Raw genomic sequence first — 12,468 nt, forward strand, 5'->3', positions numbered from 1 at the left:
TATTCTAAAAGCCACGAAAAGAACTGGTCGTAAATTTGATCCTCACAACATCTCCAACAGATGATGTAGAAATGTTGTCGTGCCCAAAAGCCATCATTTAGGGGACTTTGGAACAAAAAGGTTGTAGGGCAGCCCAAAAATTTAGCTTCTACCACTGCATATTTGCAGCACTGCCACGGTTGCAGCAAAAACCGACCCGCACGACGCCAAAACCCAACCTCCCGCTTAGCATTCACCACCCGCAGCCCTCCGCGTGGTGGCATCATTGTCGATTTTGACCGCCACAACCATCTGAAAGTGCGTTAAGTCGACTAGAGGGGGTGAATAGACGATTTTTATGAATTCTTCACTGAGGAATTTCAGGGTGAGGAAATTCCTAAGAGAAGAACTACTTGCAGCGGAATAAGTACTCAGATGCAAACATAACAGAACATAAGCATAGTCATCATGATGAAATAAAAACACGCACAAAGTACAGAAATCGTAAACACAGGATAAACAAGATGAAGATAGACAGACTGAAGAAATTGAACTGAGGAAATTGAGAAAGTCTTCAGTCAAAGTGTTCAAACTGATATGAACAAGCACACAACACAGTAATGAGGAAATGGATGAGTTGAGGAAATAGAACCAGTAGGCTTGGTGAAGACAATGATTTGGTACACCAGTTCCAACTGCTGTGATAGTTGTACGTCTGGTTGGAGCGGCTAGGTATTTAAACATGAGGACACACAGTCCCGGACACACAGTCCTCGCCGTATTCTCCTTGAGCTAAGGTCACACAGACCTCGCCCAATCACTCGTGGTAAGTCTTCAGGTGACTTCCAAACCTTGACAAACTCGGTCACTCGGCGATCCACAATTTCCTCTTGGATGCTCTAGACCATGACGCCTAACCGTCTGGAAGATGCATAGTCTTCAAAGGTAACAAGCGTCGGATCCACGCAGGATCAATCTCTTCAGTGATGCTCAATCACTTTGGGTTTGTAGGTGTTTGGGTTTGGGTTTTCCTCACTTGATGATTTTCGCTCAAAGTCCTCGGAGGATGGGATGCTCTCAAATGACAAGTGTCAGTTTCTCTCGGAGCAGCCAACCAGCTAGTGGTTGTAGGGGGCGGCTATTTATAGCCTAGGGAGCAGCCCGACATGATAAGACATAAATGCCCTTCAATGATATGACCGTTAGGTGGGTAGATATTTTGGGGCAGCTAGCGCATAGCACAGCAACGGTCGGAAATTTGACTATCAAATTCCTCAGGGCTATCATGTTCCTCACTTGTAGGCAATCCGCACTGGCGAATTCCTAACTCTTCAGTTAGAACAAATTCCTCAGAGACCAGAAGAACTTCGTCTCTGTTACTGAAGAAATTAACTGAGCTGCATGAGATTTCCAATGGCCTCTCTCGAAAGGATTGGTAGGTGTAGGATTTTGAGTTGAGCATCACATGGAAATTTTTCATTAGTATTTCCTCGACCCCCTTTAACAGTACGGTGTTTCCTATGACTCAAGAAAGAGAAAATGAAACTGCGAAAACAAAAGTCTTCACGCTTCATGTTCCTCGCATGAAATCCAAGTTTCCAGGGTCACGGCAATTTCTTCAATTTCAAAGTCTTCAGAAAGTCTTCAGAAATCCAAAGTCTTCAGTTGAAGACATTCATTTTTAGGGGTCAACTTTCTCTGTAAATATCAAACTCCTCATAGACTTATAGACGTGTGTACACTCACAAACATATTAGTTCCCTAACCTATAAGTCTTCAATACACCAGAATCACTAAGGGGCACTAGATGCACTTACACCATCGCCACCCCACCCTGCCGCCGAGATCCCGATTGATTGTTCTCGCTTCCACTGCATCCCCACACGCTGCTCGAAGTAGTCGCCGTCCCATCGCTATCTGAATTCACCCGCCCCATTGCCAACAATTGACAGATCCATCGTTCTATCTATTTAAGTCGCGTGGCACCCGATTCGGCCCCCTCTCATATCAAACAATTGTACGATGTGGCCACTAGGCTCCACTGCGTCAAGGAGGCTGCTGCGCTGCCCAGCCGCGAATTTGAAATTTTAGGGCACTAGTTTACATCATTTATTACGGTAGAAAATTTTCAATTGCCGAAAACTTTCTCTGTCGGGGGTTTGGTGTGACATATGCCAAAGGATGGCTTATCATGGTGGGAGCTAGTAAGACATCGCCGGTGCCTGGAAACGGGATAAGGCGTAGACACGAATGCCGGCGCACTTTACCCAGGTTCGGGGCTCTCCTAGGAGATAACACCCCTAGTCCTGCTCTGCGCGGTCTCCGCATGATCACTAAATCAACAAGTATCTACAAGTGCTCCTTGAGCTATTTGCTAGAAGAGGAAGAAGGGCAAGGCTAGCTCTCTCTTCTCTCTACGCGGTGAGTGTGGTCTCTCAGGGGCTGAACCCTTTGCATGGGGGCCCTGGAGGGTTTATATAGGCCTACCCCCCAGGGGTACAAAGGTAATTGGGCCGGGTGTGGGGACCCGACTGTTAGTATCTATGGTCGCCGGCTTCTCCGCCGGCTGTCTCGTACTTGGCCGACAGGCCGCGCCCGCCGCTGGCGGGTCTTGCTGGCTACTTACTACTCTAGCCGAGCGGTTGATGATACTTGCTTTGTCGGGGAAGGCGTGGCTACAGTCCCGCCGCTTGGTGGGCGTTCACTGTAGCCACTCCCCGTCTCTTCTGATTAATGGCTCACGAACTTTGAGGAGGGGTAGGGCCGCCTGGTCAGGAGCCGGCGACCTCCCGAGCCGACTGGTCGGAGCTAGCCGCCCTCTGGCTTCTCACAGACAGGTGGGGGCCGTCGTCAGGGGGCCGTACCGACAGCCCGTTGTGGGAACATGGCCTTCTCTGCCATGGGTGAAGTCATGGGCCGCGTGGTAACAGTGTCGCGCAGGGCGGGGGATGTCCGTCCAGTACACCGCACTGTAGCCACGTTCCGCCCTGGATTCGCGGGTGGCAGGCCGCACTGTAGCCATGCCCCGCCACGTCATTATAATGTGGGTGCTAACTTTGAGGACACGGGGGGCCGCCTGCTAGGAGCCGGCTTCTCTGGAAGCCGCCTGCTAGGAGCCGGCCCTCTTCGAGGCCGCCTCCCGGAGTCCGCCAGCCTTCGGCAGCTGGCCGCTTGGACCAGCCGGCCTCAAGAAGGTGGCACTTCGTCCTTGATGCTTGAGGGGCGCTTCTGGCCCCGATGTCTTGAAATACCAGGGGAGACTGATGAGGCTACCCATGGTCATTTACTCCGATAGTAGTCCCCGAAGCTGATGGGGCGCCGCGGCTGAAAGGGCGAGATGCCTCACCAGCTTCCTACTCCGAGTGGTCGGCAATCATGCTTCATCCGTCTTCTGAGGCGCCGACAGCTAGGAGTCGGCTGGGACCAGGCGGGCTGTCTGGTGTTTTCAAAACATAGAGGCGGGAGCCACGTGGCGCGCCGGCCAGGTGCCAGGCCGGCCGCCTGCTACCTACATGCCACGTGGCGCCACCCTGCCGGGCGGGCCTGCCAGCCCACGCGTGTGACGGCACGTCGCCGCAGGTTGGGACCCGCCATTACCGGGCCTCGGCGCGCGTGCGGATCCGGTGCGGCCGAGGCGTACAGTTAGGGTTCCACGGCGCAGTAACTGCACGCCGTTTCTGCGCGGTAAACATGGGGGCATGGGGTCGTGGGCGCAGTTAATCTCACGTCCCCCCACGTTCCCGCCCCCTCGGCTTTGCTGCCTGTGGCTATAAGTAGAGGGGGAGGAGGTGGGCGGCAAGCGCACGCACCCCCTACTCTCCCTTCGCCTTTCTCTTCTTCCTTCCTTTCTTCACTGCCGCGACGCTCCTGCCTCTCTGCCGAAACGCCGCCACAGCTCGTCGTCACCGAGCCTTTCCCTCCCGCGGTGCTGCCGCTCTTCCGTGGGTTGGCTTCCTCTTTCGCATGTTCGTTCGCTCTTCGCTGCGCCGCGCCTCCATCGAGCTTCAAGCTCTCATGGCGCGCGACAAGGCGAACTCCGGCGCCTGGGACGGCTCCAATGTCCACAAGGATCACCTCGACTTCCTCTGCAACACGCGGCGGTTGCCCGGCGCAAGCTATGTAGAGGTGCGCGTCCCGCCGGCACCGAAAGACGGCGAACACGTCGTGTTTCGGTCACACTTCATTCGTGGCTTCGGCCTGCTGGCCAGCGGCTTTCTTCGCTCCTTCCTCAAATTCTATCACCTTCAGCCTCACCACCTCACACCAAACACGGTGGTGCTGCTATCGGCCTTCGTTACGCTCTGCCAGGGCTACCTCGGCATCCTCCCCACCCTCGAGGTCTGGGGCGAGTTCTTCTACACTAAGCTTGGGGTTGCCGTCAAGGAGACGCCGGCTCAGTGTGGAGCATTCGACGCGGTGCGACGTCCAGGAGCCGGGAACTGCTTCCCGCCCTTTAGCTTGACACAATCAGTCAAGTTGTGGAAAAATCTTACTTTTATGTCAAGAACGTCCACCCGATGGCTGACTTCGTCAACCTGCCGGCTTATACAGTCGGCCCGCCAGCCGAGCCTCGCACCAACTGGACCTTCAAGCCGAAGGCGCTATTGGCCGCCTCCACCGCCGCCATCGCCCAGCTCAAGGTGATGGTGGAGTCGGAAGGCCTCTAGGGGTCGGACCTTCTGACCGCCTTCGTGGTGCGCCGGGTGCTCCCTCTTCAAGGCCGGCCTCACATGATCAGTCAGATGAGCGGGTGCCGAGACCCATGCCGGCTGAGCACCAAACAGATGCCGGGCACGGAAGTGGCCCTGATGGTGAACCAGATCTCGAACTACAAACTCTCGGAGGACGAGTGGCAGTTCGGCAAGCTGTCGTACCCTCGCACGCGTCCGCCGCCCGCGGTAAGTCTCTAACTCTCCTTTCTTCTAACTTGCCGGATTCTGCTTTGCCGTCTGATTAGTTGGTTCTGATACCGATCTCCATGTCCCAGTCGGCGGCCGACGCCCTGGAGCAGGACCATGAGTACCTGCCGAACCAGGTGGTGAGCGATGCGGACAACACCGACTTGGGGGCGGCCGCCTTGGAAGAGGATGACGCCACAGCGGCGGTGGCGGAGCGGGCGGCTCCAGAGGAGGAGGAGGCCTTGATGAATGGCCAGACGAGGAGGAGGAGGTCGAGTCGCGCCGCCGGCCTGGCGCCAACAAGGCGGGCGCAAGTTCCTCAGCCGCGCCGGCCGCACCAGGCGGCGCGCGGAAGCGCCGAACCGGCCTGCCTCAGTTCGGCAGCCGGTCAAAGAAATCGAAGAGCACGACCGCCACGACCAGGCGGGAGGAGGCCACCGCGAAAGCGGCCTGGTTCCAGAAGGCCACGAAGCAGTCGCCGATGGTGTCTTCATAAGTTTTTTGTTACCCCTTGTGTTTCCTTTTCTTTTCTCTTGCCAACTCCTTCTGCCTTTCTTTTAGTCTTGAACAGGGCCCCGCTCTCTCTTGAGCGGTCTGACTCTGCGTCCGCTTTCGGGATGGCGGAGGGCTCCACCAACCCCCGCCGCGTGGACCCGCGCGCCGCACTCTAGGCGGAGACGGAGCGGAATGCGCGGGAGGCGCGTGAGGAGCGGGAGAGGGCGGAGAAGGAGAAGGCGGACGCTGCCAAGGCGGCGCGGGAGGAGGCCGATGCAGCGGCCAAGGCCCAGGCCGACGCCGCGGCTAAGGCCCAGGCGGATGCGGCCGCCAAGGCGCAAGCAGAGGAGGCGGCCCATGGCCGAACCCCGCGACTCATCATCCCTCTGTGTTGCGCGCCGCCGGCACCAGAGACCCATGCGCCGACTGGGGGAGCCGGCAACGACCAGCCAGTCATGGAGAGGGGAGGGAGCGAGCCCGTCGACATGGAGGCGGAAGCGACCACGCCTATGCCGACTGTCGACGCTCAGGCCAGTCATCCCGAGGTGCTGCAAGCACCGCCAGTTGGTGGCGAGCTGGTGGGGGGGTGACCCCGGCGGTGCGTACTCCGGTGCGCCGCCGCACAGAGAAGGTGGCCTCAGCACCACAGCCGCAGGAGGTCAGGGCGGCCAGCTCGTCAGCTCCTGACGCAGAGGCGACTAGCCGCGCCCCGCCAGAATGGACGCCTGGGGGCGGCACGGCCGTCCTGAACACAGCCGCGCAAGACATCCGGGCCTTGCTCCAAGCCCAGGGCGCTGCTCTTCAGGAGTACACGAAGGCGTTCGTGGCGACGCGAACTGCCGTTCGGGTATGCTTTTGTTTTTGATTCTTGACTTTGTAATCTTCCGTGGGGGCGCGTCAGCGCACCCACTGGGTGTAGTCCCCGAGTTCTGGGCCGGCTGCTGAGCAGGCGACCTGGAACTTTCAGGTAGGCTCGAGTGCTGACTTGCTTTCTCTTATTGTCGTCTTCCTTGCAGGACTATCACAACATCTGTGCGGCCGCCTTCAACTCCCATATCCAGGAGCTAGCCAAGCGGAACACTTACTTGGTTGAGAGCCAGATTAAGCACTCCATCTTCTTTCTCTTGCGGGGGTGGGTCAGCGCACCCGCTGGGTGTAGTCCCCGAGATTCGGGCTGACTGCTGAGCAGTCGGGCCGGATCTTCCCGGTGTTTACTTGTCTTTTCGCTGATTGTCGACCGTCTTTTCTTTCTTGTTTTTGCAGAAACCAACGCCGCCTTGCGGCAGGAACTGGGCGAGGCCCAAACCGCGCTGCGTGCCAAGGAGGCGGAGTGCAGCATGGAGGCTGAAGAGCGTGACCGCTTGCCAAGGAGTTGGCTAACCAGGCGGACCGCCACAAGGTGGCCCTTCAGAAAGCGAAGGACAACGAGACCAGCCTCCTGGCCGAGTTTGAGACCGAGAGCTCGAACTGGGTCAAGGAGAAGAAGGCTCTGACCGACGGCTATAGCGACATCAAGGACAGGATCGACGGTAAGTCGCTTCTTCCTTAGCTTGGTCGCCGACTGCTGGTGAAGTCGGCTTCTTGCTTCTAATATTTTCATCTTGTGCAGAGTTCTTCCCTGGCTACTCCGTCACCGCCGGCCAAGCCGTCGAGGAACGCCATGACGAGCGGAGGAGCGAAGGCGTGGACATCGCACCCAACGCGCCTCGGACCCTTAACGAGCAGCTTCTCGCCATCCAATTGCGCCTTCAGTCGGCTCACCGGATGTTGCCCCGTCTGCAGCGCATCGGAGCCCAGGTGTTGTCCACCCTCTGGCCTGAAGCCAACATTCCGCGCACCCCCAGACGGACTCCCGACTGGCTGGAGGTGGCAGCTAGCCGTCTTGAGGCGTGGAAAGGCTCCTCGGCCCGGGCGGGTGCTCGCAGGGCCTTGGAATTCGTCAAAGCCTGGTACCCCGGTCTGGACCTCGACCAGCTGGCCACTTTTTGGCAGGAAGCTACCGGGGAATTGGCAGTGGTGGCAGCTAAGCTAAATCAGCATGCAGTGGCAAATCGCCGAGTACACCAACACCGACAACTTCATCCCTGAGTTGGACGAGGAGGGTGTCGAACTGCCGGCTAACTGGTTTGGGCTGAACCCTGCTGATGGCAAAGACTCGATGGAGGAGATAGCCTCCAGCGATGAAGGCGAAGGCGATGAGAGCGAGGATGGCGAAGACGACGCACCGGAGGGCGGAGCGGACGGCCAACCTCAGCTCGATCGTGCCTCAAGTAGCGAGTCGCGTGCGGATGCATTGGCTGCTGCCGGAGGCGGCCAAGCCAAGATTCACCAGCCGGCCACTCCACCAGCCGGTGCCACCGACTCCACCAGCCTGCCAGACCCACCTGCTGCTCCTCTGGCCTAGGCAGCCAGTTTTATCTTTCCTGCTTTGTAGTTTCTTTTGAAGGAAACTTGTTAATTCGCACAATTCCACCCGCTGGGGGTGTATTCAAACTTTGTAGAATGCTGGCCAAGGGCCTTTTGACGTGTAAATATAATCTCGCACGAGATGTGCTTTGCCGATTTCTAATTTTCTTGCTTTCTGTTCTTTGGCTTTTCCTTTGCCGCCTTCCCTCAGTTGCTGCCTTGCCAGCCAGACGGCCGCTCTGTGGTCCGTGGCTAGGTCAAGTGCTTGGCCGCTTTGGGGAGACAAGTACTTCACCGTTTTTAGAACATAGCAAGTTAAGCAAGAAGCTGACCGGCCGGTTGCTCGGCAGCCGGCCGGAGAGGCAAGAAGCCGGCTTGGGCAATGTGAGTACCTTGGTCCTTAGCCATTTTTCATGTGGGCACCATTTCCTGCCTTTGACTCCTACCAGCCGAACAGTCGCTTTGCGAGCTGCGGCTTGTGGCAAGAGAGGGCTTAGGTGCCAGCACATTACTTGTCCGACTGCAGGTAGTACTGAGATAGTACAAGGCGGCAAGCCCCCGGGCCGACTGGTCGAGCCCGGTGCCAGCCGAAAGAAAGGAATGACACATTCATAGGCAGAATACTTATCATATAGATAAAAAGGGTAGTCCCAGAGTGCTCCTTGAGGGACCCTGATGTCTTAGCACTTAATACAAAAGGTAGCGTGGTACATACTGCATCAACTATAAGATCTTCGAAGAAGATTTGCATTCCATGGGCGCTTCGACTCCTTGTCGGAGTCGTGTCTCTTGCGTGCTCTAGGCTTCTGTGCGTCGATGAGGTAGTAGGAGTCGTTGCCCAAAGCTTTGCTGATGATGAAGGGGCCTTCCCAAGGGGCTGAGAGCTTGTGTTGGCCTATTGTTCGCTGGATCAGCCAGAGCACAAGGTCTCCCTCTTGGAAGGATCTAGGCTTGACCTTCCGGTTGTGGTATCGGCGCAGGCTCTGCTGGTAGATGGTAGACCGGCTAAGTGCCAACAGCCGGCCCTCTTCCAGCAGATCGACGCCGTCTTCTCGTGCTTCCTTCACTTCTGCCTCCATGTACATGGTGAAGCGGGGCGAGTCAAACTCAATGTCGGTTGAGATGACGGCCTCGACACCATATACGAGAAAGAATGGAGTGAAGCCGGTTGATTTGTTTGGAGTGGTGCGGAGGCTCCATAGGACAGCCGGCAGCTCGTCGATCCAGTAGCCGGCCGAGCGCTCTAGTGGCTCGACCAGTCGGGGCTTGATGCCGGACCAAATGAGGCCGTTTGCCTGGTCGACTTGGCCGTTTGACTGCGGATGGGCAACAAATGCTAAGTCCAGTCGGATGCCCTGCGTCGCACAGAAATGATCCAAGGCGCCTTTGGCAAAGTTCGTGCCATTGTCGGTGATGATGTTGTGCGGTACACCGTGCCGGACAGTGATATCTGCGATGAAGGTCACAGCCGTCGGACCATGGAGCTTCTTGATTGGCTTTGCTTTGATCCACTTCATGAATTTGTCCACGGCGACAAGTAGATGGGTCATGCCGCCGCGTGCTGTCTTGAATAGTCCCACCATATCCAGCCCCCAGACGGCAAAGGGCCAAGTGAGGGGGATGGTCTTGAGTCCAGAAGCCGGTAGGTGTTGCTTGGAGCTAAACTTTTGGCACCCTTTGTAGTGCTTGACCAACTCCTTGGCATCTTCCAAACCAGTCGGCCAGAAGAAACCATGGCGGAAAGCTTTGGCGACAAGGGATCTGGAGGCCACGTGGTGGCCGAACTCGCCTCGGTGGATATCTTTGAGGATTGCTTGACCTTTCTCTTGTTCCACGCAGCGCTGGAAGACCCCAGTCACGCTGCGCCTGACAAGCTCTCTGTTTACTATCGTGTATGCCCCTGCTCGGCGCTGCACTTGCCGGGCCGGGATCTCATCGGCCGGCAGCTCTTTGTTTTCCAAAAACTTGAGGATGGGTTGTGCCCATGACGGTGCTTGAATTTCTTCAGCTGCTACCACAGCTATTTGTACTAGAGCGGTTGGGTTGGGAGGCGGCGGGTTGGAGTCGGTCGCCACTTGCTGCGTTGTTGAAGTCCCTGAGCCGGGCTTTGAAGTCCCCGGGCCGACTGCTGCAGTCCCAGGGCCGGGTGCGAGTGCAGCAGTCCCCGAGCCGCCTGCCGAAGTCCTCGGGCTGACTGCTGAGGTCCCCAAGTTGGATCCGACTGTTCCAGGAGCAGCTGGCACGAAGATGGAGTCTGATTCTAGCGAGGGCTTGATAGACGGCTTGCAGAGGCACTGAAGGGCGACGCCGACTGGTATTGCTTGACAGGTGGAGCCGATCCATGCCAGGGCATCAGCTTGCTCGTTGTCGTTCTGTGGTACGTGAAGGAACTCACACCCTTCAAAGTATCCGCTGAGCTGCTGGACGAGGAAGCGGTAGCTCACCATGTTTGCATCCTTGGCATCCCAGTCGCCAGACGACTGTTGGACCACCAAGTCTGAGTCGCTGTAGCACCGGATCTGGCGGATGCCGAGTTCTTTGGACAGCCGGAGCCCGTGTACGAGTGCCCCATACTCGGCCACGTTGTTGGAGGCGACAAAGTAGATTTGCAATGTATATCTGAGCTTGTCGCCTTTGGGAGAGGTGAGGATGATGCTGGCTCCCAAACCGGTGTGCATCTTTGAGCCATCGAAGTGCATCCGCCAATGAGTGCAGTCCGGAGCTGGCGGCAGGTACTGGGTCTCGGCCCAGTTGACAAGGAAGTCGGACAGTGCTTGGGACTTGATGGCGGTGTGGGGTTGGTAGAAGATGGTGTAGGGGGACCAACTCAATGGCCCACTTGGCCACCCAGCCAGATGCATCTCGGCTTCCAATGATCTCAGCAAGTGGAAAAGTGCAGACAACCGTGATTGGGTGCTCTTGAAAGTACGGCTTCAGCTTCTTGGCGGCAAAGTGCACGCCGTAGCACATCTTCTGGTAGTGAGGGTAGTTCTGCTTTGAGGATGACAGCACCTCGCTTAAGTAATACACAAGCCTCTGGACCGGCAGTGCTTTGCCGTCTTCTTTGTGTTCCACTACCACGACCGTGCTAACCACCCGACTGGTGGCGGCGATGTAGAGGAGCATGGGCTCCTTAGCAGCCGGAGCGGACAGAACAGGCGGCGTGGTCAACATCTTCTTCAACTGGAGAAAAGTTTCATCCGCCTTATCATTCCACTCGAAATGAGTGGTCTTCTTCATGAGCTGGTACAGGGGAAGAGCCTTCTTGCCAGTCGACTGATGAATCGGCTGATGGATGCCAAGCAGCCGATAAACTTCTGGACGTCTCGCAGTCAGGTGGGTTTCTCCATCCTCTCGATGGCTTTGATTTTCACAGGGTTGCACTCAATGCTGTGTTCTGAAACCAGGAAGCCAAGGAGCTGGCCGGCTCGTACTCCGAATACACATTTCTCCGGGTTGAGCTTGATTTGAAATCGGCGCAGATTTTCAAAGGTTTCCTTGAGATCTTCTAAGAGAGTCCCGCGTTTCTCCGTCTTCACCACAATATCGTCTACATAGACGTGGGCATTTCTGCTGAGCTGCTTGAGGAGGCACTTCTGCATACATCTCTGAAAGGTGGCACCGGCATTTCTCAAGCCGAATGTCATGGTTAGGTAGCAGAAGGCTCCGAATGGTGTGATGAAGGCGGTCTTCAGGCGGTCGGCCGGGTTCAGCTTGATCTGGTGCTACCCTGAGTAGGCATCCAAGAAACTCAACAGCTCACATCCGGCTGTGGAGTCGATCACTTGGTCAATCCGAGGCAAAGCAAATGGGTCCTTGGGGCAGGCTTTGTTGAGACTGGTGTAATCAATGCACATGCGCCACTTGTTATTTTTCTTCAGTACAAGGACTGAGTTGGCAAGCCATTCTGGGAAGAAAACTTCCATGATGAAGCCGGCTGCTAGGAGCCGGGATATCTCTTCACCAGCAATTCTTCTTTTTTCTTCCGAAAGTCGGCGGAGGGGTTTTCTGACTGGTTTGGCATCTGCTCTTACATGTAGTTTGTGCTCGGCGAAGTCCGTCGGGACGCCTGGCATGTCTTTGGGAGACCATGCAAAGATATCCCAATTCTCACGGAGGAAATCGACGAGCTCGCTTTCCTATTTGCTATATAGGTTAGCACCATGACTGTGTGCCTCTCCGGGTGCTCAGGGTCCAAGGGAATCTTCTTTGTTTCTTTGGCCGGTTGGAAAGATCCCTGGGTTTCTGACTCTTTGGGTTCTGGTGATAGGTCCGGCTGCTTGCTGGCCATGGCCACCACCCGGTCCAGGAGATTACCAGGGACTCGGCCAGCTGGCTGCTGGCTGCAGCACAGTCGGCCGACTTCTTGTAGACTCTAGCTATAGTGATAATGCCCATGGTTCCTGGCATCTTCATCTTGAGGTATGCATAATGTGGTACTGTCATGAACTTGGCCAGAGCAGGTCGGCCAAGCAGTGCATGGTAACGGCTCTCCAGGTCCACCACCTCAAACCAAATGGCTTCACGGCGAAAATGATTCTTGTCTCCGAAGAGGACATCTATCTTGATCTTTCCGATTGGCGAGCAGGAAAGGTCGGGCACAATGTCGTGGAAGACAGTCCGGCTGGGCTGGAGCTGCTTCACTTTGATGCTCAACTTCTCCATGGTATCGCGGTAAAGGATGTTGATG

This window comes from Aegilops tauschii, chromosome 3 (assembly GCF_002575655.3).
Source record: "Aegilops tauschii subsp. strangulata cultivar AL8/78 chromosome 3, Aet v6.0, whole genome shotgun sequence".
Lineage (NCBI taxonomy): Eukaryota > Viridiplantae > Streptophyta > Magnoliopsida > Poales > Poaceae > Aegilops > Aegilops tauschii.